The 27,828-nt window shown below is 42.0% G+C and overlaps 1 protein-coding gene and 1 long non-coding RNA gene across 6 annotated transcripts in view; both read right to left on the bottom strand.

Moving 5' to 3' along the window:
• PBX1 (PBX homeobox 1) overlaps positions 1–27,828 on the bottom strand; it is a 292,065-nt gene that overhangs the window by 132,751 nt on the left and 131,486 nt on the right. The window lies entirely within an intron of this gene.
• Positions 1,702–27,828, bottom strand: part of LOC129049009 (uncharacterized) — a 49,175-nt gene continuing 23,048 nt past the window's right edge. The window contains exon 2 of the long non-coding RNA XR_008511716.2: positions 1,702–24,243. This is a non-coding gene — a long non-coding RNA (uncharacterized LOC129049009). The remainder of the gene's footprint in view (positions 24,244–27,828) is intronic.

Consider the following 27,828-nt stretch of genomic DNA (forward strand, 5'->3'; position numbering starts at 1 on the left):
ATTCCTCATGGGCCTACGTGTACCAGAGTTAGTACTAGGGGAACAGCGCCCATTAGTGAAGGTCACCCCACCCTGACCACTCAGAGTTATGTCCTCAAAGTTCCTAAATGTGATACAACTGGAAGCTTCAATTGGCAGAATATTTCCACCCCAGGCATGGCTATCTTTGTGGAGGTTGTGTATGACAAATTCTTTTGCCCAAAACAACCTAGATTCTCCAAAATTACCTTGAATATGTTGCAATGCCAACAATGCAAATTTTTATTACACATTAATGTATATGGCAAATTTAGAGTCAAAAAAGAAGGCCAAACATGCCATATTCATGGTAAGTCCAAATGGAAACACAACTTTATCCACAGTCTAGGAATCAGACTTGGATCTGACTTCCAACTCTGTGACTTAAAGCATGTGTCCCCTAGGGCAAGGTACTTACTTACTTTGAACCTCGGTTTCTGAATCTACGCAAATGGGGATGATGTCATGTGCCCTGATATTCTTCTTGAGAATTAAATAAACAAATATGGTGTCTGACACAGTACATGCTTAATAAAAGATTGCTGGTATATTAACAGTTGTCATTATTATGTTATTATAGATTATCTTCTCGTTGAAGTCATGCTAGGTACTACTTCTTAGTGAAGAACAAGTCCTGGACAGGGAGCAGGTAATATTAATTCCACTTACTGCTCTGAAACCACCATCTTCCCCTAGACAATGACTATTAACTTGTTTTTGAGCTCTACCTGTGATGCCTTCAGCCAAGGCACACCCGTTTCCAGGTAAGACTAGATGAAATAAATGGTTTGTTTCATTTCTCCATTGGAAATGAGGTCTTGGTCCATGTTGAGGATGTGTCGGGAGAGTGTTTGTTCTAAGTTTCTGGAGCCACTGCACACCTGCTCGAGTAGCTGAGATGCATACTCCCACCATCTCAGAGCTACAGAAGTCCCAGCTGCTGCTGGAAGTATTTTTAGCTGCATTATTTATTTGAACACCCGCCTGACAATCCTAGACAGAGCTCAGTCTGGGAGGGGAAGGGCCACCGCAACACCCAAGGGTTCCTTCCCAATATGGTTGCATTTGCTAATCTGTACCCATCCTGTGGCCAAGAAGAGCCTTTCTCTTCCCAAAGAGTGGTTCTGATCACAACACACCATAGGCAAATAAAAGTCTCCAAAGAAATACCTCCAATGTCATATTCTTAAACAGGACCTCGTAAAACCCAAGAACCTTACTGCCAATGCCATGTGAAACACAGAGCCTCTCATCCTGGCAGCTATGAACATATTAGTCACCCTCAGCTATCCCTCCGGTGGCAACACACTACTAACCAATATCGCTTCCTTTATTTTACCCGTACAAAAACTGAGATGCAGAGAAAACGGCTACAAAAACGCTGTCCTCTTTCTGACCATTCTGCGTTCGTGTATTTGGTTTTTCTCAAATATAATGTCCTGCTGCTGACTTCAACCATACCCATTTTTCAGTTCATAGCCTCAACTCCTTTCTCTTAACTATCAACTCCCCACCACAACCACCCTGAAACTTAACTGCTCTCTGTCTCCAAAACTGCATATTGTCTGTATTCCAGTATTTAATGTTTTAATTATGTTCCATGTTGAACTGTCTGGCACCTAGGATGTGCTCAACAAATTGAAAGAATGCTTTTTAGGTCTTGTAAGAAAGATACTATGCATGTTTTGGCTTTTTTTTTTCTTTAATAGATTCTTTTTTTTTTCTTCTCTTCGTGTATTTGTGTGTGTGTGTGTGTGTGTGTGTGTGTGTGTGTGTGTGTGTGTGTGTGTGTGTGTGTGTGTGTGTGTGTGTGTGTGTGTGTGTGTGTGTGTGTGTGTGTGTGTGTGTGTGTGTGTGTGTGTAGATGACATTTCCCATGTTGCCCAGGCTGGTCTCAAACTAGGCTCAAGCGATCCACCTGCCTCGGCCTCCCAAAGTGTTGGCATTACAGGCGTGAGCCACCACACTTGGCCTTTCGCAGCTTCTAACTCAGTACCACAGACCTATCAGGTACAGAATGAAAGCTTGCAGATTGACTGAAAGCCCCTCTCAAGGCCGCACTGCCATCTGCCATCATTAGAATGTTTACAGATCAAAATTCTTGCTGCTGGCACTTAGGTCTGGCTCACCAGGTCATGCTTTCTCTGCTCATTCTGCCTTGGGCTAAATTGCCTAATTTTTCAATATGTGGGCTACATATTCTTTTCAAGGGGGTAAGGATCTTATTATTTATTTAACTCACTAGAGTCTTAAGTGACTGTTTATGAAAGGTTCTGAGATCCCAGAAGGAACGATGCAGCATTTAGTGCAAAGCACCACTGCCTTGCATAGATCAGTGGGTGGTGTGTACAGACATACACATAAAAACACTACTTGGCAGTCACCACACACATTGTTTTTGTATGATCTGAAAACATCTTGCTGGCATAATTCATAAGCAGAATGTCTTTATATTTAATGACCCAAATATGCCAGTCACGTGCTTCTGAAAAGCAAGTTAGATCCAATAAAACAGCAATTTTGTTAACCCTCCTCACCACCTCCCCACTAAAATAATCTCTGCTTTAAATTCTGACCTCTCTGAATGGCTGCTTTGAGAAGTATAAGTGGGCAATAGGCCTTTGTAAGCCATCATCTCATAGTGTAGGCATGAGAGGAGGCGTGTAATACAAGTGGTCCTGGCAGTGCGAGTTATAGACCCAAAGATACAGATTTTTAAGGAACTGGTAGAATTTATGCTATGAGAGGAAGAGTTTATCCCGGCTTAGATTTCTGAGTCAGAGAAATAGACTCAAATAATTCACAAAAACATATATTTTAGAAGAGAACAGTCATCCAGTCCAGTTATAGACTTTGAAGGCATGAGCTAGTCAAGCAAAAGTAGACCTTCAGCAATTACTTATCCATTTAACAACTATTTATCAAGTACCTATTATGATCCAGGTATTACTCTAAGCACTAGACTACAACAGGAGTTAGATAGATAAGGTCTCCCAGCATGGTCCTGTCTCTTCCTTTCTTCAGGACAAACGACAAGAATGCCATAGCAATATGCCGGGGAGGGTTCTTGGGCAGCTAAGAATACACCAACTCCTGCTACTGAGAACCTCAAAATCAACTGACCCTCAAGATCACTAGGCCTTCCCAGGTCTTCATGAACAACCAACTACAAAGAAAACAAATGACAATAACAAAACTCCATGATTATAATCAGACCTCTGCAGTACTGAAAGGCCTTCCATATACTACCAAGGACATCATCATCATTTTTCACTGTTTCTCCTAAAAGATATTTAAGAAATGAATGGCTGAGAATGTGCACACAACTTAGAAGAAAAATCATTTAATGAAAGAGTCATCACTTGCAAAGCCCAATTAAAAGTCATATTCATTCATTCATTCAACTATTCAATAGTGAACATTTATTGAGCAGCTCTGTGTGTAGAGCACTTTATGAGTTAGGTGCCTTGGGAAATACTGAGATGGATGGCACAGTCCCAGCTCTTGAGGAACTTAAAAAAAAAAAATCAATGGGGAAATTACAATCTTCATTTTACAGATGAATAAACAGTGGCATGGACAGTTAAGGGATTTATTTTGAATGCTTCATCATAGAACTAAATCACAATATAGTCATCAAAAAGATGCAAAAGCACTGAGCTAGAAAGTAGAATATCCTAGGTCCAGTCCTGGTTCAGACTCACTGGTCAAGTCCATCCCCTTTCTTGGGTTCTAATACCCTTTACAAAATGAGGGGGTAGTCTTCAGACTGGGTTCTTCCAGCTCTAGGATGACATAATTCTAACACTTGTGAACAATAAGGTTTGGTGGTCAGAACTAAAAAACTCAGTCTCTTGACAAAGGGAATCATGTTTAATATGAATTGTTATTGAGAGAATTTAAAGTCCCACCTAAAGGAATATGGAAGCTATTCCATTCCATTGGCCATTATTGTATTTGTTCTTAGAAGATGCTCAGGCCTAAATATCCTCTTCGGTGGACTTTCTAATTGGTATCTCTCCTATCTTAAAATAATGATAAGGAAGACTGCAGCCTTTCCCTACATCTCCCTTCAGCCCCTGCTAAGTATCTATAACACAGGGTAATAAGTGTTTGCAAGAACTACGTTGCTCCCTGTAAGAATAACTGTTCCAACGATAATGTAACCCATCTACGTGTGATGTGACAAATGGGGGCTTAGCCTACATGTAAAGAACTCTTAATTAAAAGTTTAATAGACAATGAGAGGCTTGAACTAGATCATATATGTAAGATCCCTTCCGGCTTTGGCTTTCTATATTACTATGAATTTTGTGAAGACAATGTAAAAGATTTCTTTATTAAGTTAATCAGTGAATCTAGAGCATTAACCAAAATCATCTATATTTGGCTTATCAGTGCTTACTTCCAAAAAAAGAATAATAGGAATTAGTATAGAAAAACCTTAGTTTGGATCTTTAAAAACAAACTGTTTAATAATTTCGCATTTGGAACCCTCCCCAGAGCTGTTCTCTGAACTTGGATGATGTCTCCTAAATTGCCAGTCAGCTGGCCATTTTGCAACACGTGAGCTGTGAAATCATATATGTGAAGATCTAAATGATAGAAGAAATGGCTTTGAATCCTTTTGTTTATATTTAATTTTTCCCTTCCTGCTTCGACATATCGTTTGTCCTTAACACTTTTATTTTTTGGTCCTAGAGGCACAGGTGGTTCTTATTTCAGGCTGTATGAACAGTTCTGCTATTCAAAGATTAATGAATAAAAGGGCCTTGTAAATAGATTAGCATGATAATGGTAATAATGCTTTCTGCTGCTTTCTGCTGCCTTCTGTGCCTACTTCAATCTGTGTGCCCCTGAAAATGCCTCCCCTCCCCCACGCACGGGTTCCTTTCCCCTCTTTCCCACCACCTGATTCTTTCAGTTTTAGGAAGACAAAGTGACTCACGAATCAGGCAGCTGTACAGAAAGCAAGGAGAGGATGGAAGGAAGGGGGAGAAGAGGGGTGGAGAGAGACAGAATAGAGAGTAAAAACCCTAACATACTTTAAGATAGGAAGGTTTATGCAGAATGTGGAAAAAATACAAGACTCCACTTTTTAATGCAAACAATATCTTCAATCTTCCCCTTTTTTTTATGATACTTGCTGTCTGTCTATCACCATTGGAAACTTACCTGTTTTTATTTTAATCACATGTTCCTGACCTCCTACACATACCTTTTATCATAGCTGCTGGAAAGCCATGTTGGAGGTCAAGGTTTTAGAGAATTACATCTAGAAGCAAAGGCTAGTTACAGGTTTGGCTTTTCTCTATCACTACATAGAGGCAAGTTCAAAGGGCCTTTCCTTGAAGGTTTTACCAAGAGGCAGAAACTTCTCTGAAAACTTACAACTCCTCCCTAGGAGTTTAGTGTCAGTCATTAATGAATGACTTAGTGGGACCTCTGCTGACATCCTCCCTGAGCCTCAATCAATGTAAGGGGACTGTAAGGATCTCCACACTCAAGACTTGCCTGTGCTCCTTTCCTCATAGCCTAACCCATCATCTGGTCTCTAGGCATGTGTAAGGATGATGAGTTGGGCAGGGCAAGTCATTCTGGAGGGATGCCATGAAGTCGTCCAGGCAAAATGGATTTAGACAGAAAGCAAAAGTCAGTCCCTAGAGCAGGAGAGAATGTGGAAAGAGACCAGTCTTTCAGAAGCCCACACCTATGCCTGCCTGCCTAGGTGGAGAGTCCAACTGCACGGAGACGCTAAACCGAACAGGCAACGGGCCCACACACCAGTCCAGGAAACAGTCACTTCCCTTCCTTTGTCTCCTAAGACCTGCACGTGTTTTCCCTCATTTGAAGGGAGCCCAGAGCACTGGAAGCTGGGCTGACCCTCTGCCTCTCGTGGTGATTAACATCCCCCTCCGTCTCACTCTGACCCCCAAGGGGGCACACATTACTATCCACCCCACCTCCTGCCTCTGTGCCTTCCGATATCAACCGGGAAAGGAAAATCTAAAAATAAAGCCAGGGCCAGAGTGTGTACCACTCGATTGGGCTCCTGTGCTCACAGATCTGCTTATTTTGGCCTATCTCTCCCCAGCGATAAGGCTGCTAACAGCCTGTTATCAGCCAGTCGGTGAAAATGTGCTCCAGCCTGATTAGGCCTCAGTCTTTGCCAAGGTTATAAACAGCCGTTATCGTTTTCCCGAACAGAATAATCCGGACAGTATCAGCTCAGAAACATATGGGCCACACAGAGAAGATAGCCGCTGACGGACACTTCATTTTAATTGTAACGAGTGGGTAGCAGCAGCCTGCAGACAGCAGACAGAGAGCTGCCCGACTGGCAGTGGGGCTTTTTTTTTTTTTTAAATCCCTTCTTCCTTCCCTGGTTTCCAACGCCTAAGCTGCTTTGATATTCTGGGTGGCATAATGAAGTGGCCCCTCCCCCAGATGTTACCAGTCACCAACCATGACCCTTCCCTGCAAGGCAGATGGGACCCTTCTGATTCTCTTATGGTGGGGAGGTTTGGGGTGGGGGGGGCAGGCAGACAAAAACCAACAACCAGCAAAGGGGAACCAGTACAGCTCTCCCTGCTCGTCAGACAAAATTCAGTCTCAGTAACCTGTCCCGTCACCCCACCCTGCTCTCAGCCCCCACAGCCATGCTTCTTCAAGACCCTCGGCTTGTGAATGCCACATTTCAGTGTCCGGCAGACGGCAGGCTTTCAGCACACGACGGCTGAATACTTACGAATGGGGCATTTATAGCACTTCCTTCAGCCTTCCACATGTACACATATACATCAGGCAAGATTAAGCTTGCAGGGAACAAGCCCACGCATGTGAGATTTTGTGTTCTGAAAGCAATTTCCAAAATCTCCGCTCTCCCAATGCTCGTTCATGAGATTCGTTCCTCAGGCTTGACACAGAAAGTCAACTGACTGGTGTGAGGCAAGTAGGAAGGCAGACATGACAAAAAGAGAAAACTGGCCGGGCGCAGTGGCTCATGCCTGTAATCCCAGCACTTTGGGAGGCCGAGGCAGGTGGATCACAAGGTCAGGAGATCGAGACCATCCTGGCTAACACGGTGAAACCCAGTCTCTATGAAAAATACAAAAAATTAGCTAGGCATGGTGGCGGGTGCCTGTAGTCCCAGCTACTCAGGAGGCTGAGGCAGGAGAATGGCGTGAACCTGGAAGGCAGAGCTTGCAGTGAGCTGAGATCGCGCCACTGCCCTCCAGCCTGGGCGACAGAGCGAGACTCCGTCTCAAAAAAAGAGAAGACTGATGATTAAAGTTTTGGTGAAAGGGTCACCTGTCTGCTTCTGGGTCAGCAGAGGTCTTGGTTGCTGACAACTAGGCCCTGGTTCACTGCTGTTGGTACAAAGTCAGCAGCCACCCTGTTCTTTCATAGGGTGATGCATTTTCCCCCCTCAAGTCTTACCATAAACAGAGTGGTAAGAAAGGAGCAGAATAAAAAAGAGAAAGGGTTGACAGCAAGAAGGTACAAGATGAAGAGTGCATCTCTCCCTGCATTGAGCAGCGGATGCACTCTGTGTTACCACTATTGTTGCTAGACTAAGGTTCACGCCTGGCTGGCCAGATGGGGTCAACAACAGCAGGTGGGACTTGGAGGAAGGTAAGCCATCATGCTCTGCCTTGCACTTAGTCATCCCTGTTCATTCTTCTCATCAATATTCATGTTTTACAATATTTCAAATAATTAAATATCCTCAACTTGTTCTTCTTTTCCTGATCCTCTTCTCTATTTTACTCCCCTCTCTCCTCCTTAAACCCTCAAGGCTCTTCTCCATTTTACCAAAGAAAGCCAGCACCGCTGGGCATGGTGGTTCACACCTATAATCCCAGCACATTGGGGGGCCAAGGCGGGCAGATCACCTGAGTTCGGGAGTTTGAGACCAGCCTGACCAACATGGAGAAACCCCGTCTCTACTAAAAATACAAAATTAGCCAAGTGTGGTGGCGCATGCCTGTAATCCCAGCTACCTGGGAGGCTGAGGCACGAGAATCGCTTGAACCTGGGAGGTAGAGGTTGCGGTGAGCCGAGATCATGCCATTGCACTCCAGCCTGGGCAACAAGAGCAAAACTCCATCTCAAAACACAAAAAGGAAAAGAAATAAAGAAAGTCAGCACCTTCCACTGCCTGCCTACACACTCAATATATTCAATGGCATTGAAGACATCCCCCAATTTAAATTCAACCTCTGGAGTCTTTCTTATAAGGAAGAAAAAACTGAAAAGAGAAAATGCAAAAAAGGTATATGAATCTAAAAGAAATTCCCTCTAATGTGTGATGCTGCTGCCTCCCTCTTTTTTTGACATCAGTTTCAAATTCTGCAGAGAAAGGTTGATGTTGCTTTGCCCACGAAGAAATAGTCACAATAGGTAATACTCACTGAACACTGGTGTATGTGTCAGACACTGACCTAAGCATTCTACATAAATTTGCTCATTTAATTCTCAAAACAATTCTATGATTCACACCCAGGTGGGCTGCTCGCTGCTGCATCTATGTAATTCTAGGGACTCCTGGGCCTCACACCTAGGGAGCACCCTTTCCCAGCAGCCTGAAGAGGCCTGTGTCAGCTTGGCCACCCATTCCATCTCCATGCTTTCCTTCTGCAGATTTACAGGGACTGGATGCAGACAGCACTCTGGACCCGAGACGACTTCCGGTATTTCACTGTCAAGTGAAAATTGAGTCCGTGGTAATGTTCCTGCAATAATATCAAATTCAAAAGGGAAAGACGACGGAAATTCTGCTGCCAGCTGAAAGGAGCCTGAGGCACATTTTTGTTTTAATTCTTTTTTTCATGGCTTTTCAACACCTGCCTTCACTCTTCCACTCTCCCAACAAAATATGGCTTAGGTTGCCTTGCAGTATTAATAAGAGACTGGCCAGCAGACCTGTGCAAGAAATTGCAGTGGGTGGTCTGTGTGCAATGTCTTGGTGGTCTTGAACTCAGTCCTCTGACAAAGTTCAAGGTTACAGTGGTCTTTCCCAAGTTGCCATCAGAATCTGAAAATATCCTGGAAACATGAGAATCCCCCGCTGAACTCATGAGTTGGCTCAGCAGTTGTTTATTCAACTTAAAGTATTTTTCCCCCTTTTTCTATTTTTGTTTTCTTATGCTTTCTGTTTCAATGGACCCAGCTTTGTCCTTGCACAATTTCGAGTGAACAAGACTAGAGGATTTCCTGAAATAAGCAACTGGGCCTATTTCTCCAGGTGTCCTGCTTCCCATTTTGTCCTTGGCCACCTTCTGCTGATCAGCTTCCACCTTCTTAGAAAGAAGACTAGCTTGCTCAGAGTTACACAACAGAGACAAATGCAGCCTTGAGAGTAGCAGATAGACAAAAGTGACCAACAAAGTTAGGTGTGCTGCAGCCTTCCTGTGTCTGCCATGTCACTGACATTATGAAGTAGCAGGCCCCATGAGTACCATGACTACTTCTCAGAGTATCTATGGCACCACTGCCATCGCTGATTTGCTGGGGTGTCTCCGTAGCTGTGTGTACACCTCAAGGACTAGGACACTGTCTTCCTCTAGTCAGTATCCCCAGCACCTACCATAGTACCTGGCATACAGTCAGCACTCAATAAGTAGTGGTTAAAATGAAGAAACAGATTCAGTGCAAACCTGCTCAAATGGGTGTTCAAGGCCAAGTATTTTGGAGATAGCCTAGATTCAAATTTGGCATTTTCTAACTTTGTCTTGGTTACTTCTTTAGCCTCAATTTCCTTATCCCTAAAATGGGTATAATATAATCACAGTACTTGTGCCATATATTTGTTGTAAAGATTGTATATGTTGATGGATGCAGCTGGAGGCCATTATCCTAAGTGATTTAACGCAGAAACAAAAAATCAAATACTGCACATTCACACTTACAAATGGGAGCTAAACAATGGGTACACATGAACGTAAAGATGGCAACAATAGATACTGGGGTTTCCAAAAAGGAGGAGGGAGGGAAAGGGCAACGGCTGAAAAACACTCTCTTGAGTGCTGTGTTCATTATTTGGGTGAGGGATTCAATAGAAGCCCAAACCCCAGCATTATATAATATACCTATGTTAACAAACCTGCATATGTACCCCTCTGAAACTAAATTAAAAGAAAAGAAAATATTTTTTTAAAAAAAGACTATATATGTGTAAAGCACTTAGCCCAGCTCCTGACACATAACAGTCATCTGATAAATATTTCTTACTTAGGAATGACCATCCCTCACTCATCTCTATCTGCCCCTTCACAGCTACTACAGTAGTCAACCTCTCTTACCAAAGAAAAAGCTGCGTGCAGTCCAGGAACTCTGGTTCCTATCCCTGCTTTACTAGGATTCCAGCAGTCACTTAGTCACTCTGCCTCGCTCTGCTTCTGTGGCCTGCTTCAAGCTGAGGTCACTCGGCCTCACCTAACTGACTTGCAGGTTGGCTACGAGACAGCATGGCCTACCAGATGGGGACAGGTGTGGAAAAGCAAAATCCAGGCTGTCAAATCTGCTGTAAGTCATGCTCCAGCAAAGCCACTTGAAGTCTAGCCTGCCATGGACCTTGCTGCATGCCTCGGGGTGCCTCAGCTCTCTCGGGCTCTGCCAATGCTCTTGCCTTAATGCAGGGCTTCTAATCAAGATAGCACAATCGAAAGCATTTGCTTGGTTCTTGGTCCTCACAGTGATCTCTATTTAGTGGGAAATTAAACCACTTTAAGGGGCTAACACCCAGACAACCTATAATGCCATTTCACTCGGACGAGGCTTCCCCATCTGGGAGCAGCATGTTTTCTTTCCTCTTCCTCCCACTGTCCCTCCAGTCTCCTGGGTTTTTATCTTCCTTTCCTTTTCTTTTCCCTTTTCCCAAAAAGGGTATCTTGGCTTGGCGACTCTTAAACCCAGCTGCATTCCCGAGACAAGCTCTTAAGCATAAATTCATTCCAGCATTGGGTTCTTCTTATTCTCTTTCCTTCCTCTCACAATGTAGCTGGAGTGAATTCATAAACAGTTATAGTGGTTTTAGCACCAGGGCCTTATATGAGACAGGATTACAGGGGATTCAGCGCTTTCTCTCTCTCTCTCTCTCTCTCTCTCTCTCTCACTCACACACACACACACACCACAGTTGTGTTAGTTTCATTAGCCACAATACTGTTCTAATCTCTCCCATCTCTAGATTTGCCCTACCCCTGGCTTACTCAATGCTCTCCTTCCTGGCCTCCTGTGGAAATACTGCCAAATAAAATAACAAAATATTCATATGGTAAGGCACGTTAAAACCATGGGAAGATTTAAGCCAGGGCTTCATGTCACAGATGCTCCCTCCCATAATCTGTATGCCAATCTCGATGCCAGCGGAGCTGTGATCAGAATATCCAAGGTCTCATAAAAGATTCAGGGCTTACTGACTTCCCTGACATTTGCTGTTTCATGTTGTTCCTGCTCACTCTCTTTCAGCCTCCAGAGTCCACAGTCCCTTTCAACTCACCACTGCAGATGGCAAACTGGCCAAGACCATCCACTAACTCAGGACAAACACAGGTCCTAAATCTTCCCTGGGAATTTAGCTGGGACTAGGGAAGGGTTTTCAGTTCTTTCAGTGGCTTCTTTTGTTTGACTAAAGGTTTATTTTTCTGTAATTGCATGCCTGCTGCCTCCTCCATGGTACTTGGAAGTGGGACTTTGAAACCCAGGAAGTTAACAAGACTTCAGCAAGATTCCCCCACTTAGCTATGAGTGCTTTTGAGGGCAGGGTTATGTGTGCCTGACTCAGAGTGTTTGAATCTTCCTGGTTCTCACTGTTACTTAAATTAGAGACTGTGTTATTTAACCTTGTAAAGCATCAAGGCTATAATTTGTAGAGAAGACAGTTCACCAAATAGGGGCTATGCATATTGTCTTATATTCAAAAAAAGGTATATCATATGTAGGTGACTGCACGAATCCAGGCAGGACACAGCTATCATACATATCACCGTACTAGAATGGACATTAGTAGTTTAAAAACTCTAACAAGATACATTATGATTTAAGGAAACCGTGCATAACTAAAGGGGTGATTGTGAATAGATCTTATGACTTAATAGGAGGATTACAATGGATATCCTAGCCAGACTCCGCTAGTGGATTCTAATATGATTTGCTTTCCAATCATATAATTTATGCACAGCTTATCAGAAAGACATTTAGTGAATAAAGGAAGTCATACCATACTTCTTAAGGCATGGTCTAAAAGGAAACACAAAAGGAAACTTCTGCTATGCCTACAGAAGTTTCCAGAGGAGCCCAGTGACCCATAGAGATGGCAAGAAGAGGTGAAAAGACACATAGTATGTGGCTAACACCGCACAGCCATCAGAGGTCATAGGGGCAAAAGAGAATGGTAGTTCCTCTGAATAACAGAATTGAGACATTTTCAAGATACTCCTTAGTAAGTTACAAGTGTCTAGAATTTTTTTTAAATCAACCATAGAATTCCAAAACTCAGCAATCAAAAACCAAAAGGCCAATTACAATTTAAGTCCTTTTGAAAACATTTTAGCTTATTTCTGTAAATGCTATGGCCACTAGACAAATTAACACAGAATTCCAGATCAAAGTGCCATTCACACATAGGTACTTGAATAACATCAGGTAGCATGAAGGTGAACAGGTGCTATAAACAACTTCTTTGAATGTTTTAAATGTATCCACCATGAAAACCTTCTGAAGAAGTTAAGGAATTCTAGAATACAAATTGAAAATTAAAGGCAAGTTGATGGTACCTCAAAATTGAACTTGTCAAATGAGAAAATTATAATCAAAATTGTCTTCATACTTTTCATATCCTTCACTGTTAGTCACATAATATATACATATACATGTTTCTGCATATGCATGTGAAAAATCAAAAAGGCAAACACAGATCAGCGGCTAATCATAACATAATATAAAAAGAATATGAGGTCTGGTTTCATAAGTGATTATGTCCATAAACACACGTCCTGAGGCTTAAGTAAGCAAACAAGGCATCTCCTTCTACATAGTGATATGATCCCCAAAATTTATATGAAAAATTTTGAAGATTGAGCTATGTTACATTCTTTGGGGGAAACACCTTATTTAAAAGCAGTCAACAGTTAGATATTTCTGTAAGTAAATAATCCTGTAATTCATCTTGTTTAGTAACAATACATTTTTTAATTACCAAACACAACCTATATTATTTATTTACAGTAAAATGTATTTTCCCCAGACATATTATAATACTGTATAGATGAATGGTTCTCAACTGGGTATAATTTTGCCTCCCAGGAGACATCTGGCAATGTCTGGAGACATTTTTGGTTCTCACAATGGGGGAGTGGGGATGCTGCTGGCATCTATGGGTGGAAGCCAGGAATGCAGCTAAACAGCTTACAGTACACAGGGCAGCCCCCATAATGAAGGATCATCTGGCCTCAAAAAGTCAATAGTGCTGAAGTTGAGAAACCCTTTTATAGATTATCACAAACGTTACAAAATTTCTCAAATGATTTCCCTCAAAACCTTTAAGAAATGAAAAATGAGAAGTTGGGGAAAACAAGAACTCCTTTTGGTAGTATTTTGATTATCAAAGTTATAGTTGCTTTTGTGAATGCAACAATATATTACTTCACCATAAAATATGCTCTTAAAACCTAACATTTGTACTTGCATTACACCCACACACCGAGAAATGCTGGAAAATCAGCAAGGATTTTAGGAAAAAACATCTATCCTGAGACATCCTTCAATGAACAGAGGAATACGCTGACCAACTATGTTAAAAGCAAATAAAGTAAGATATAACGAAAGCTAACTTTTTAGCCAGTGAAAAATAAACACATCTGGTACATAGAGTTCTATATATGTGTATCCATCCAATTCTATAGTATCAGAGCTCTGACATTCAGTAATATAATAATATTATTTTTGAGATCAGTTAAGGTATAAAATGTGCGTACTCTCAGTCTTTAATATTAATAAGTTTTGTAACTAGCAGTTTCTCATAGCTCCGAATTCTTGAGCACAACTAGAAAGGGCACTTATCCTGAAAAATCTAATAAATTTACAGTTTTATATACTTCCTTCAATTGTAAAAGTCTTGTTCAATAAACTTTAAAATGCCACTATAGAGCAATAACACAGACAGTATAAACCCAGCCCTGGGAAAGCTGTGCAACCAGAAATTGTTCCCCTTTCTGCTAGAGCAATAAAGTTTTATATGTTTGAACTGACTGTAAAAAGGTTTGAATGTTGGCAACTGGGGAATAATCTGTCTTCTTTATAGTTATTATCATATTTCCCACAAGACCCCTTGGTCTGTGTCAATCCTTCTTGTATATGACACCTTTGTACTGTCAGCGAAAGCAAGACTACTTTACTTTTTTTTTTAACCATAGGACTTGTATCTGTTTTCCTTCAGATTACAGCTAACAGGAATAAATTATTTCTGACAAGCATCTATTGCAGCATTTTACCAAATAAAGCTGGTTGTGAGCTGCTTTTCCAAGAGAGGGGGGGACCTCCTCCCTTCTCCTTCCCTCTCTTTCTCTCATCTGATTCAAATGCAATTCAGGGCTGGTTAAATTGGAGGAAATGCCAATAAAAAGAGATTTGTAGGAAAGTTGCTCTGAATGCCAGAGCCCATTCAACATGGTGGTTCGGTTCTCATGGGTGCAATTGGATGTGTGGAGAAGGGACTTAGGAAAAGGTAGGAGGAGGAATCATCCCTTTCCCTTCCTGACCTCTCTTAGATCTGAGAACATCTCTGCATGCACCTGGATTCAGGCAGCACACTGAGTCCAGCCAGTAGAAGTGGCCAGAGTTTCCCATATTCTGATTAACAGCCAGTGAGGGAAGCAGTAGCTATGAGCAGCAGGGGCAGACACCCAAGCTGTCACATGTACGCCTGGGCTGTTGGCTAACTGGTCATCTCAGCTGAAATGAGTTTAGGCTCATGGTAATGAGCAGGGAGCCATTTTGTACATATGTGCTTGTGTCCCTCTGCCAGGCCTGTCATGCCACAGACCAACAATACATGGACCTATACCCAGTAATCCATTACACATAAGGCACCCATATGAACTAAATACATTCTCCTCTCACTCACAATGCTACAACACCATCCTGAAGTTGCTCGGCTTTCCACCTTTTAGAATAACAAGAAAAAGTCACAGAAGATAAGAATAGATTTTTGTAGCCCAGCATGGAGGTATACACCTATAGTCCCATCTACTTGGGATGCTGAGGCAGCAGGATCACTCCAGCCCAGGAATTCTGGGCTGTAGTGCGCTATGCCAATTGGGTGTCCACACTCAGTTTGACGTCATTATGGTCACCTCTTGGGAGCAGGGAACCACTAGGTTGCCTAAGGAGGGGTGAACCAGCCCAGGTCAGACACAGAGCAGTTCTGTGTTGACCAATGGTGGGATCGAGCCTGTGAATAGCTACAGCACTCTTGCCTGACAACATAGTGAGACCTTGTCTCTCTCTTTTTTTTAATAATAGACATTTGCAAACGTCAGGTTTTTAAAAATCCAAAGATATATATGGTTGGATATCAGTGGAATTGGCACCATAAGTTAATTACTTCTGCACTCCAGAATAGACAAAGTCTCTCCAAAAGACCATGAGAGCAAGATGATGAGTCATATGAATATAGGCATATGCAGATACACATAGACATACACAATGTCAACGAGAAGAATTTGCCTCCTCATCCTATAGATACTTAACAGACCTGAAGGGACAGTCCTGGCATTTCCCTTTTAGACAAAGAAGTGATTTCCCCTCTGTCCTCTCTATCCCCTGACCACCTCCCCCTTTCATCTTCATAGTGCTTTAGAAAAGGGCTGATATTTCCTGCACTGCACTCACTCTACCTGCCACTGTAGAAGCACGGTCAAGCATATGTGTGACACCCTGTTCATGGGGGTAGGGTGATTCTTAGATTATGGTGTATCTGTACAAGTGCACACATTCACTCACACTCAAGCCCACCTTAGTCAACTCAAAATGAAGAGTCAGCTCCAATATGAAAGCTCTGATGTGGAAGGGTAAATGCCAAATGATGTCTATAAACATAGCAGTTCTACCAGAATGAGGTAATGCAAATAAGGCTGAGTCAATACAATGACATCTCAGTGACTTTGGAAAAGGCTTGAGCCCATGCCCATGAATGTGAGCTCAGGGTATCCTCTTATTTTCTCCTCACTAAACCCTACATGAATGTTCAGGTGCACATTATGATGCCTTCTCCGTGCCCAGTTCAGGCAACAAACATTTTAATCTACACATGGAGAACATTAAAAAAAAATCTCATCGTTGTAATTGTCTCATACTGCCAGCCAGGGCAAGGCACACTGTGCTCCCTCCTGCTCTTCTCTGCAACCCCCAGGACGGAATTACTACACAAGCTATACCTTTTAACAAAGGTGTACTCATGTGCACCTTAAAAGTTCTTGAATAGCAGCTGCCCACTGGAAAACCATATGTCCATAAGAGATTTTTATTCTCTCCATGTCCTCTTTATGCACTTTGTCTATGTGGTTAAAGTTTACAAATTATTTACTTTTCAATAGGTTTTTAATATAGACCAAAAGGTTGTGGGTTTCAGTCATATGTCACAGTACCACTAATAAAAGCAATATCGGTGCTATTATAAAAAACTTTCTGAACACATAATACAGAGATAGAAAATGACACAAATCATAAGTACAGAGCTCGGTCAAAAAATACAAAATGCTTTAAAAATGTGCACATCAGTCTTGTGCAGGACCCATGTGCTGATGAAGTGAAGGCACTGGTGGCATTTTAATTACTCTTGAATAGTAGTGAGTTATCACCTTTAAGACCAGTAACTAGACCATCACCACAGGGGAACGGGAGAGAGTGTGAAGGAAGAGGTAGTTTGTAATAAGTGAGGTATGTACCACAGGCATGGGATTCACTGACAGTGTTTGTGAAATACAGATTCCTAGACCCCTATCAAATTTACTAGGGCAAGGCCTGTGAATCTGCATTTCAAAAACACCCACACCTGCAGGGGTATTCTTGGAATTACTGAGCTTGGCTAACGAAGTATAACAGCAATTCCCCTGCTGAACCCCATCACACTTCCTTTTCTGAAACTGGAGTGGCACTGCCCTGACTTGCCCAGGCCTCAGGCATATCCATATCTGAGATAGCAACTGGTGAAGTTCAAAAAATGGCATTGTGTTTCAACATAGAAAAAAAAAGGTTTAGAAAAATAACAGATCAACAAGAAAGTATTGTCCTGGAAGCTTTGCCTCATTCTGACTTTCCCCTAACTCTGCTTTCTACATGTCTTACCACTCTACGTATCCTAGTGGGGGGAAAAAAATGCAAAAAGGCAAAGAGTCTCCTGAAAAGATCAGGAGTTGGAGCTTTACCTTATTACCTGACACGCGTATATTGTTTCATTACTAACAGAAATAATGATAATACTTGGCTATTTGCATAACATTTTAGAGGCTACCACACTTTCATAGGCATGATTATGTTTAGTCTTGCTAATGAATTTATGAAGTGTTATTATTCTCATGTTACAGATGAAGAAACTAACACCCAGAGAGGTTCAATGACATGCTCAAGGCCACACAGCAGGCAACTGTCAGAGGCAGATGGGAATCCATATCAACTAAGTGGCAATATACACGGCTGGCCACCACCAAAACACAAAAGATGGGTGAAAAAAGTCAGAGAAACCCAATACAAGGGAAAAGCACCTTGTTCACTGAAACTGGCAAACCTTCAGTTTACTTCACCTACCTCATCCAGGAGAGCTGGGTCCCCTTCCATCATCCTATCTGCTGCAGGGTGTCCACCTGACAAAATCACCTTTATTATTACCTCTGTACCATGCACTGTACTAGACCATGAGGTAATAAAGATGATCACTGTCTGCTCCCATGTCTCCCAGCCTAGAGCAAAGCCACCACATTCTGGTCAGTGGTAAATAGCTAGCATTTGCTATGAAGAGTAGCAGGAAACCTTCAGGTGCCACTAAGAGAATCAAGTAACATGAATCTCCTCCCCTACGTAACCAAAGCACTTCTCTTAAGTCTCCAGTGGAGAAATAACAGAACCTCACGCTCCCTTGATGTGCCTTCCTTGGCTTCTCCATAACCCAGCAATCCTGGCACATTCTGTCTCACACAGCCACGGGAGTCCCGTGTCCCTCAGGAGCTGCCAAGCTCTCTGATGTACAGGCTGCTAATACAGCGTTATTAAGAATGCGTTTGTCTCCACTGCTCTACACACGCTGGCTTCCCTGCCTGAAGAAAAGCCACACACATGCTCCCACAGAGGGACCCAGCGAAAAGCCCTGGAACCCACAAAGGGAAATCAGCATGCCAAGGGTTAAGCACACCCTGTAATAAGCATCTCTGTTCCGGCATGTTGCGAAAGCCCATTACCTCCCGCCACATTACCTCATTCATTTCTTATATGCGGATGGTTTATTTTCCCATGAGCACCCTGGCTCTCAGTATTAAGTCCCCTCCTTCGCCTCTATTTCTCTATCCATCACATTTAACACTCTGACAGTAACAGTCTATAATGTTTCTATTCTACAAAACTGCTCTGTCAACTCCGGGCTTCCAGAGCAGCAACTGAGGAAAATAAATAACATCAACGCCAGGGACGACAGCATCACAGCTCCCTTTCTGCTGGGCTTTTTTATATTATTCTACAAAGTGAGAAAGAATAAAGGGGATGGGGAGAGGTGGGAGCAATGAGAAGAAGAATTTGCCTCCTCATCCTATAGACACTTAACAGACCTGAAGGGACAGTCCTGGCATTTCCCTTTTGGACAAAGAAGTGATTTCCCCTCTGTCCTCTCCATCCCCTGACTACCTCCCCCTTTCATCTTCATAGTGCTTTAGAAAAGGGCTGATATTTCCTGCACTGCACTCGCTCTACCTGCCACTGTAGAGGCATAGTCAAGCACATGTGTGACACCCTGTTCATGCGGTAGGGTGATTATTAGATTATGGTCATCTTTTCTGGAGCAGGAGTCCAGTGAGGACGTGGAGGTATTTTGGGGATTCACAATCTTTGTTCTCGGGGAGACACCAGGCAACAGAGACTCTGGAACCCACGAGCAGGTAGAAAGGCACAAAAACGTTAACTACTGAAAAATAAATCACTTTTGAAAGCTTGGCTCCCTGTTACTGGAGCTTTACCAAAACTATTTGTATTTTCATCATTTTTCGATAGTAATCTTCTAAAACATGTTATATTTCCATCTAGCTTCTTTTAAAAAATATCTAGGTAGATAGATAGATAGGGATCTTGGACATTATTTGGCCTCCTCTTCGTGACCCACGTCATTTATCATTAGGAATGCCGATGATCACCCAGGCCCGCTGCTATGTGAGAGCACGCATGCCTATTCTGTACAGACTCAGTCTGCTGGGCCTTTTAAATTCTTGAGGCTCCTTTTTATGATTTTACTGCTTCTTCAAGTTGCCCCCTCTTCTGAGGTTGCAGTGCCATAGCTGATAGCATGGGCTGTGGTTCCAGATCATGGAAGCCAGACCTGACTAGTGGCTTGGGACCTTGTTTCAAAACCCCCCTGTGCTGTGTCCTCACCTGTAAAATGGAGGCAGTTGTGGTACCTCGTGTTCTATGGTGGTTGTGAGGATTACCTGAGTGAGTGCTTGGGAGTATTTAGGAGAGTGTCTCAGTTAGTAAGTACTTAGTAAATGTTAGAGATTATCATGTGTATAGTCTGGCACAGGCTAGGAAGCCAGATAAACATACAATTAGAATCATATTTGCAATCAGAGGTCTTCAGTGGTGGCTTCTGGGCATTCTGATGAGTCAACTGCACAAACTTAAGTACACGGGCCCTTAGTTTGGCTACACAGATATCCTCTGCTAGCATCCTGGCTCTCAGCTGCTTCAGATGGGGGAGGCTGGCAACACTGAGTCCTGAATGCCGAGATGTAAATCAAGAGACTAACTCAGGATAAGAAAAAAATGATGGAACAGGGAACAAAACAAGAAAAACAGCTAAAAATTTCTCACTCAACACCGTCAAACACAATTCTGTAATTCCTTCTATTCAACCCCACAAGACTGTTTCTCAAAGAATAAGAATGAGAACTACAATGTATGAAATTGCTTTGATATGTATGAAACATTCTGTGCTCATTATTTATACCAGTAAGACCATTATTATTACTCAACTTTGTATCGTAAAGCAGTCAAAATGAACTTCTAAATCTAAAGGCATTCAGAGGTAGGAGTCTTGCTCTCACCCTCTACTGCTACCTGAGGGACCGTGGTATTTCTTTTTTCTATCTCAGGTGTGTCAGAATGGGAAAAAAAAACATACTGAGGTCCCAATCCTCTTAACAAGTGGTGCCCTGGGAGATACAGGCACTTTAATTTCCCAGACCCGTTTCTCCCTTCTTAAAAAAGAGAAGAGCCCGACATGAGAAAATCCAAGTCGCTTACCACAAAGCTTCAGAATAATGCCTGCATTCCAACCAAAGGGGTAAGTGAGAGAAAAAGTTAAGACCAACTGGGATCTAGCATGTCTGATACCTGGAGGTAAGGAGGAACTGGTTCCTGATACGTCTCTTCTTGTCTAGTTCAATTCCAAATACCACAAACAATCTAACCCACTGAGGCAAAGATCATTTCTGCTTTTATGACTTTTCTTTGGTCGGGGGAGGTGACGTGAAGAACACAATCAGGCTAAGTGATATTATATCCTTATTTTAAATGATCATATTTCATTACTGCTACTCGTAGTACTCTGTGACACTTTAATTTTTCTATTTTGATGATGGAAAAGCAAAGGTGACCTCAAGGCACCAAGTGGCTAAAGATGTCCCCCTAGGGAAGGCATGAGCCTTTCAAATAATTTCTTTGCAACAAATTAACATTGAGAATTCCTGTGTATAAAGGCATTGGATGCAAAAATACATAGGTAAACACAGTTTTTGTTTTTTAAAGTTTATAATTTAGTGAAGAGAAGGGGACGTATAAAAAATTATTAAAATTAAGGGTTGAATAAAGAGTTGACATAGGATAGAAAAGGGCTAATTAAAGTTTCAGGAATTTTGTTACAGGAACATGGTAGAAGAGGTGATTAATCTGAAAGAGGGTCTTGCTAGAGATTTCACATTTTCATAGAAAGGGTGACATTTGGGAAGCTGCCGTGCTTTCAGTTATTAAAGGCTCAGATTCTGCAGTCATTCAACCTAGGTTCTAATCCCTGCTCTGCCAATTCCTAGTCAGGTAACAGGGCAAATTATTTAATCTCTCTACTGGTCAGTGTAACAGGGACAATGAAAATACATACTTTATAGATTTTGCAGGGAGGATTAAATGAGATAACGAATGTAACATAGCAGTGCTTAGTAACTAATCCCTAAATTAATATTAGCTATTATTATTTTAATCTTTCACCAAACCCCATGAAGTAGGTGATATTATCCCCACTTGCAGTATTGAGAAGATGGACATATGAAAATTAGGTAACTTGCTAATGTCACAAAATAGACAAAGGATATAGAACACAAATTTGGGTCAGTCTGACTCCAAAACCCAAATTCTTTTCCACTATAATTTTATTCTGGTCCACTGTCACTCAATAAACTCTCACCTCCTATGACCTCCTAACAGAAAGAGGTCACTGGAACTAGTGAGCTCAGCCTAGGGACTGCCTGAAAACAGAGTATGATTCTAGCAGATAAAGCGCTATCCTATGAAAGTCAGAGACAAAGCCAAAAGGAAAGTCAACAATTACGCAGAAGTTATCACAACATTCAGCGAAACTCAAAGATCTACCACAACCTGAAATGAAGAAAACTCTACCTGGCATCCAAATCACCTCCCTTCCCTGATTTCCTTATTCCTATTAATGCCAAACACATTCTCTCAGGTAACAAATCAGAGAACTTACAAAGATAAACACATAGACAGACATGGGAGATATCTTAGAGTCTAGTCCAAACTTGCATACGATGCAGCAAACTCTACGACAATCCTGGCAAAGCCTTATTTCTGAGTTACATGACAAAGCCAGCATCTGTGACCACACCCTCCAGCCATATGCCTAACAGTTTTCATTGTACTGAGTCATATCCCACCTCAAACTTTCTGTGGAATCCAAATTAATAAATGAATTAAATGATTCCGTCATCTTCAATTCATACCTTTCATTCAACTTCCGTATCTAGATGGTTACCAGGCTCTGTCATTCTTTTTTCAAAAACTTTTTGAAAGAAGTGTGATCTTTTTCATTTCCAAGATACCAGATCCCAGATCCTTTTGTCTCCTTGCTGAAATCTGTTTCTTTACTCTCTCTACACTCTAGTACATCCAGCACATTTTTACCAGATGAGAAGTCCTTCAATCTAATTTCAGAACATGTCATCTATGCTCAAATAACGACTGGGTCTCCATTTATTACTCCCAGCTAGACACTCAATGACAGACTATCAATGGCAAGCACATGGGCCTCACTTTGCCTACTCTATCCTACTTCCTGTATTTTCCAATCAATGTACACCTTCCAACTTAGTCTAAACCACCATTTCATAGGGAAGTCCTACAAACAGACCATGCACATAGAAACTGAGATAGGTATAAGTTTTGTGTAACATGTCAAAGGCCACAGAACCATTATAGATGAGCTAGGACTAGCTGCTCAAACTCCTTGTCCAGGGCTCTCTCGCTTTTATCTATTAAGTTATGATGTGGTACTAAAGTTGCCTGATTCTGAAGAACATTGGGACCAGTGGATAAGATTACAGAGCACCTACCATATGTTCAGCCATGTACTAAAAATTGGGAGAAGAACATGAAAAGGCATTAACTTACAGTCCAATGGGGAAATAAACATGCCGAAAACACCATGTAATTATTATAAGCTACAATGAAGGAATATACAAGGCAAAGTGGATACAAAGGAAGAGGATTATCTAGAACTGGGTCAGGATACTCAGGCAAGGCCTCAGCCAGGATCTGAATGATCAGTAAGAGTGTTTTAGGGGATAATAGGTACAAGAAATCGCTAGTAGGAGACAATCTTCAAAGGTATAAGAAAGAAGTGGCAGGTTTTAGGTATTACAGGTAACTCAGTATATTTGTAGCATATGATGAGATAGAGAAAAATGGTGAGAAATAGGCCTGGTGAAGTAGGCAAGGACTAGATCACAAGGTTCATATAGGTTATGCAAAGGAGTTTAGATTTCATCCTACACCCCAAAATGAATAATTCTCAGCAGACTGTAATGCCACTCTCTCTCTTCCACTAAAGAAAGCATGGGGAATTCAAGTGAGCTTAAGTGACATTTATATGGTGATAATTTGACTTAGCTTAAAATTTTAAATAATTTGCAAACCTTAGGTCTTGAACCATTATTAATATCAAAATTACTTGTGACATACTTCACAACTGATCATGGCACAACAGTTTTGAGATTCAGGACTGCAGCTTTTGACAATGGGACTTCCATCAAAGAATTTTGAATAAGGGTATAGCAAGCAGGTTAGCATGTTAAGAGTCTCCTGGCAGGCCTCAGATGCGATCGACTGCTTGAGGATATTACAGGCAGAGACACCAGTCAAGAGGTCAATACTGCTGAATGGGTGAAAGATAGTGAGTGCCTGACTTAGGATGACAGCAGATGGGAAGAAGGAGAAATGAGAAATAGTTAGAATGTGTTTAGTTTTGTAAGGCTTGGCATAAAGTATTCATTAAATGCTTGCTGGTAGTATCAACACAAATTGGCTAATGATTAGATGAAGGTAGTGGGAGGTGACACAGAAAAAGGTTAAAGTCTGATACAAATACCAGGTTTCTAGATTGGGCAGATATAAGACGGAATACAGGAGGAAGAGTTATTGTGGATGGGGACTGATGAGGTCTGCTCTGGATTTATGAATCTGCTGAACATGGATATAGAGATGCTTGCCGGGCAGTTATATGTGTAGATCTGAAACTCACAAAAGCAATCTGGGCTAAACACAGGTTTTACTTTACCATTTGTTCAATAAATACTTACTGGATACTTGTTTTAGTCCAGACATTGTACTCTTCAATGGGGATGCAGCGGTTGACAAAGAAGATAAGTCCTCTGTCCTCAGTGAGATCACAGATGGATATATTTGTGAGCCATAGGTATTTAGTTGATAAATGCAGGCATACGAATACTTAGTGATGGGCTAAGGAGGAGGCAACATTGAAGTTAACTAAGAAGGCCCAACCAAAGAGATATGAAGCAAACCAGGAGAATACAGAGATGAAGAAATGAGAATTTTACAATAGAAAGGTTGTCAGGATCCAATACAGCAAGAATGTAGAATAAGGACTGAATTTGTCCACTGGGTGATTTCATAATCTGCAGGGGCAGAAATCTGACTTCAGCAAAGAAAAGAAAGCATTCTAGAAGTTAGTTGAAAAAAAAAGCTAGAAATCTTAGAATCATTAGTCTCTCTGGTTCTGTGACATCTGAGATAGTCCTAAAGGTTTCATGGAGGTGGGACCTGGGTTAGGAGGTACAGAAGATACAGAGGACAGTTTTAGACAACATCAAAACAGAATATGGCCCATAGAAGGAACCAGACTGGGAGAACACTTTCATAACTCTTGTGAAAGGCAATCTTGGGCATAAGGTGCCTATGATTAGCTGCACGTTGTGAAAAGGCAGACGTCATGGTGTTCAGAGCAGCAAATTGCCTTCCAGGAGTCTATGGTCAGATCTGTTCTTCATTGGCTACATGATACTCAGGAAAAGCCCTTGCTATGTATGAATTCACTGGACCTGGAGAGCAAAAGTGTGTGAAGGCTGCAGATGGAATAACAGATATGCTAGATGACAGTACACTAGAACAGCCAATGACACAGGTGCTACCTCTGCTCTGCCAAGTAAGGCAGCTCTAGGTAGCTCCCCTGCCGATGGAAAATGGTGGGGAGTGTCGGGTGTGGTAGGAAAGAAGGGGGAGCTGTGAAGCAACTGAAGTAGTATCAACACCTATAGAATAGTGGGGACCCTACCTAAAGCATGCCATAAAAATGTCATACTTTGCTCTCAAGAACGTAAGTCACACTGTCCTAAATTTACAAGATCAACAACTTTTGGTGCTTTCAGTGCCTGATTTGTTCTTCGGCCCTTCCAGGTATTATAATAATTGTAATAGCTCCCTCATTCCTCAGCAGGCACCCTGTGTATCTCCGGGCCACCCTGAAAACCAGGCAAAGGCCATCTGCTTCACACTTCCTCCCTTCTGTAACGGCGAGCACGAACCACAGGGCCAGTTCAGAGACAGCTCGTCTTGTACATCCAAGCTCTGCTCTGCTCTGCTCTGCTCTGCTGTTGCTTGTAGTTTAAATCTGCTGTGTTACAGTGGCAGTGGGGAGAGGAACCCTGAGCTTCCAACTCTTTCTTCCTGCAGAGGCCTGTGGGGCACACACAGTGACCTTGGCAAACAGTGGTCTCAGGGAAGGTCCCAATCACATAGCCATAAACCTCTCTGGGGATTAGCACAGTTGGGACAATGTTCACAGAAGCCATATGCTGTGGTAGAAAGAACCCAATCTGGGCTAGTCTTGCCTCTACAACTTACTAACTCTATGATATTAGGTAAGTTATTTATATTCTTCGATTCCCTTTCATGAAATTAGAACCTAGTAAAACTGTGCACCCCCTTTAAAGGGCAACTGTGAAGACTGCGTAAGCTAATGCTCCAGAAAATTTCTTTGATTTTAATATTATTTTTGAGTAGTTAATGCATTTACAATATAAAAATACATCTACAATATACATTATGATCACCATACATTGCCAAGTCTTGCTCCCACCCTTGTTTGGCCCTGTTAACCCTATTCCCCACCCTCACAACTGGCCTCTACTGATAACCATTTTTCTTCATTTCTTGCTTATCTTTCCAGCATTTCTTGAAAGGGTTACTTTAAATATAAAGTGCTGCATAACTTAGTTATCATTATTATAATTGAAAAGTAGGAGAGGAGGGGTGGGGTGGGAATGGATGGTGGTGTTATCCATAAGGGGTCCCATTTCCTCCATGAAAACCTGCCTCATTATATCATAGTTCACACCCTCCCTTTCATTCATCCTTGCATCCATTCAACCTATATTTGTTAAAAGCCTGCTATACTCAAGGCAATGGGCTGAGTGACAGCATAAAAAACACTAAAATCATTAAGTGCATCTATGACACTTCTGAGTTCACACCATCCTCACTTACACTTACCCTCACCCTCATGATATTCACTTCTGCCTGGGTATGAGCTGCCTATGGCCACTTCTGCCTGCGTATGAGCTGCCTATAGCCAGCTGTCTATGTACACTTTGTATTTCCCACAGCATATAATGTGGTACACACAAGCACATATACAGGTTTAGTGTCTCTTATCCAAAATGCTTCAGTCAGAAGTGTTTCGGATTTGGGATTATTGTCTTCAGATTTTGGAATTTTTGCATATACGTAATAAAGTGTCTTGGGGATGAGACCCATGTCTATATACAAGATTCATTTGTATCTCATATAGTTTACACACAGACCCTAAAGGTAATTTTATATAACACTTTAATGATTTTGTGCATAAAACAAAGTTCTGACTATGCTTTGACTGTGTAGTCACCTGAGGTCAGGTGCAGAATTTTCCACTTGTGGCATCATGGTGGTGCTCAAAAATTCTCAGATTTGGGAGCATTCTGGTTTTCAGATTTCCAGATTGGGGATCTGTGGAAGATGCTCAAATATGCCTGCTAACCTGAGCTGCTCACAGGCAAGAAGTCTTATTTTATGGTGACGCAACGTCAGTTGGGTGATCTCAGACCCAGCAGCCTTTCTACCAGCGACTGAGAAAAGCCAAGGTTGCCTGCAAGCTCTCTGTTCTCTATCAGTGCCCTGTGGTAGCCCCTAGCCTGCAAGATGCTTCAGCCTCAGGTGTGTCTAGGTGGGACTGAAAGAGAATGGGACTGTCTATAGGTTCTTGCTTGGCAACTGGAAGTGATAGAGCTGGAGGAAGGAAGCTTAGAACACTCTAAAACACAGTTAAAATTATCACAGAGAGAAAATTACTCCTCATAAGGAAATGTCATATGCCCACAGTACTCTAGTGTGATCTGTATTATGTCAGGATGTGATATTCCAGATATTCCAGCACCAACTGTGCTAGACACCTTTTCAAAATTTAACAACTCTCGCCGGGCACAGTGGCTCATGCCTGTAACCGCAGCACTTTGGGAGGCCAAGGTGGGAGGATCACTTGAGGACGGGAGTTTGAGACCAGCTGGCCAACATGGCGAAACCCCATCTCTACAAAAAATACAAAAATTAGCCGGGCATGGTGGTGCATGCCTGTAATCCCAGCTATTCAAGAGGCTGAGGCAGGAGAATCACTTGAACCCGGGAAGCAGAGGTTGCAGTGAGCCGAGATTGCACCACTGTACTCCAGCCTGGGTGACAAAGGGAGACTCTGTCACAAAAAAAAAGAAAAAGATTTAACAACTCTCAATCACTTTACAATGCATCCTTGAGCTGCCTTTCAGAACCCCCTGCATTTTAAGGATTCCCCCTCATTTGGGCACCCAGGGACTTTGTGACTTCAAATTGTAATGCAGCCAAGCCTCTCCGAATCTCCATCGCATCATCTATAGAACAGGGGGATGATTCCTAGTCTACCTGTGTTGTCAGATGCTGATGAAAATCAAACAGGTTAACATATATTGAATATTGGTGTGATATGAAAACAAAATATATTACTGGTAGTAGAGTATTAGC

The sequence above is a fragment of the Pongo abelii genome, chromosome 1 (genome assembly GCF_028885655.2).
Source record: "Pongo abelii isolate AG06213 chromosome 1, NHGRI_mPonAbe1-v2.0_pri, whole genome shotgun sequence".
In the NCBI taxonomy this organism is placed as follows: domain Eukaryota; kingdom Metazoa; phylum Chordata; class Mammalia; order Primates; family Hominidae; genus Pongo; species Pongo abelii.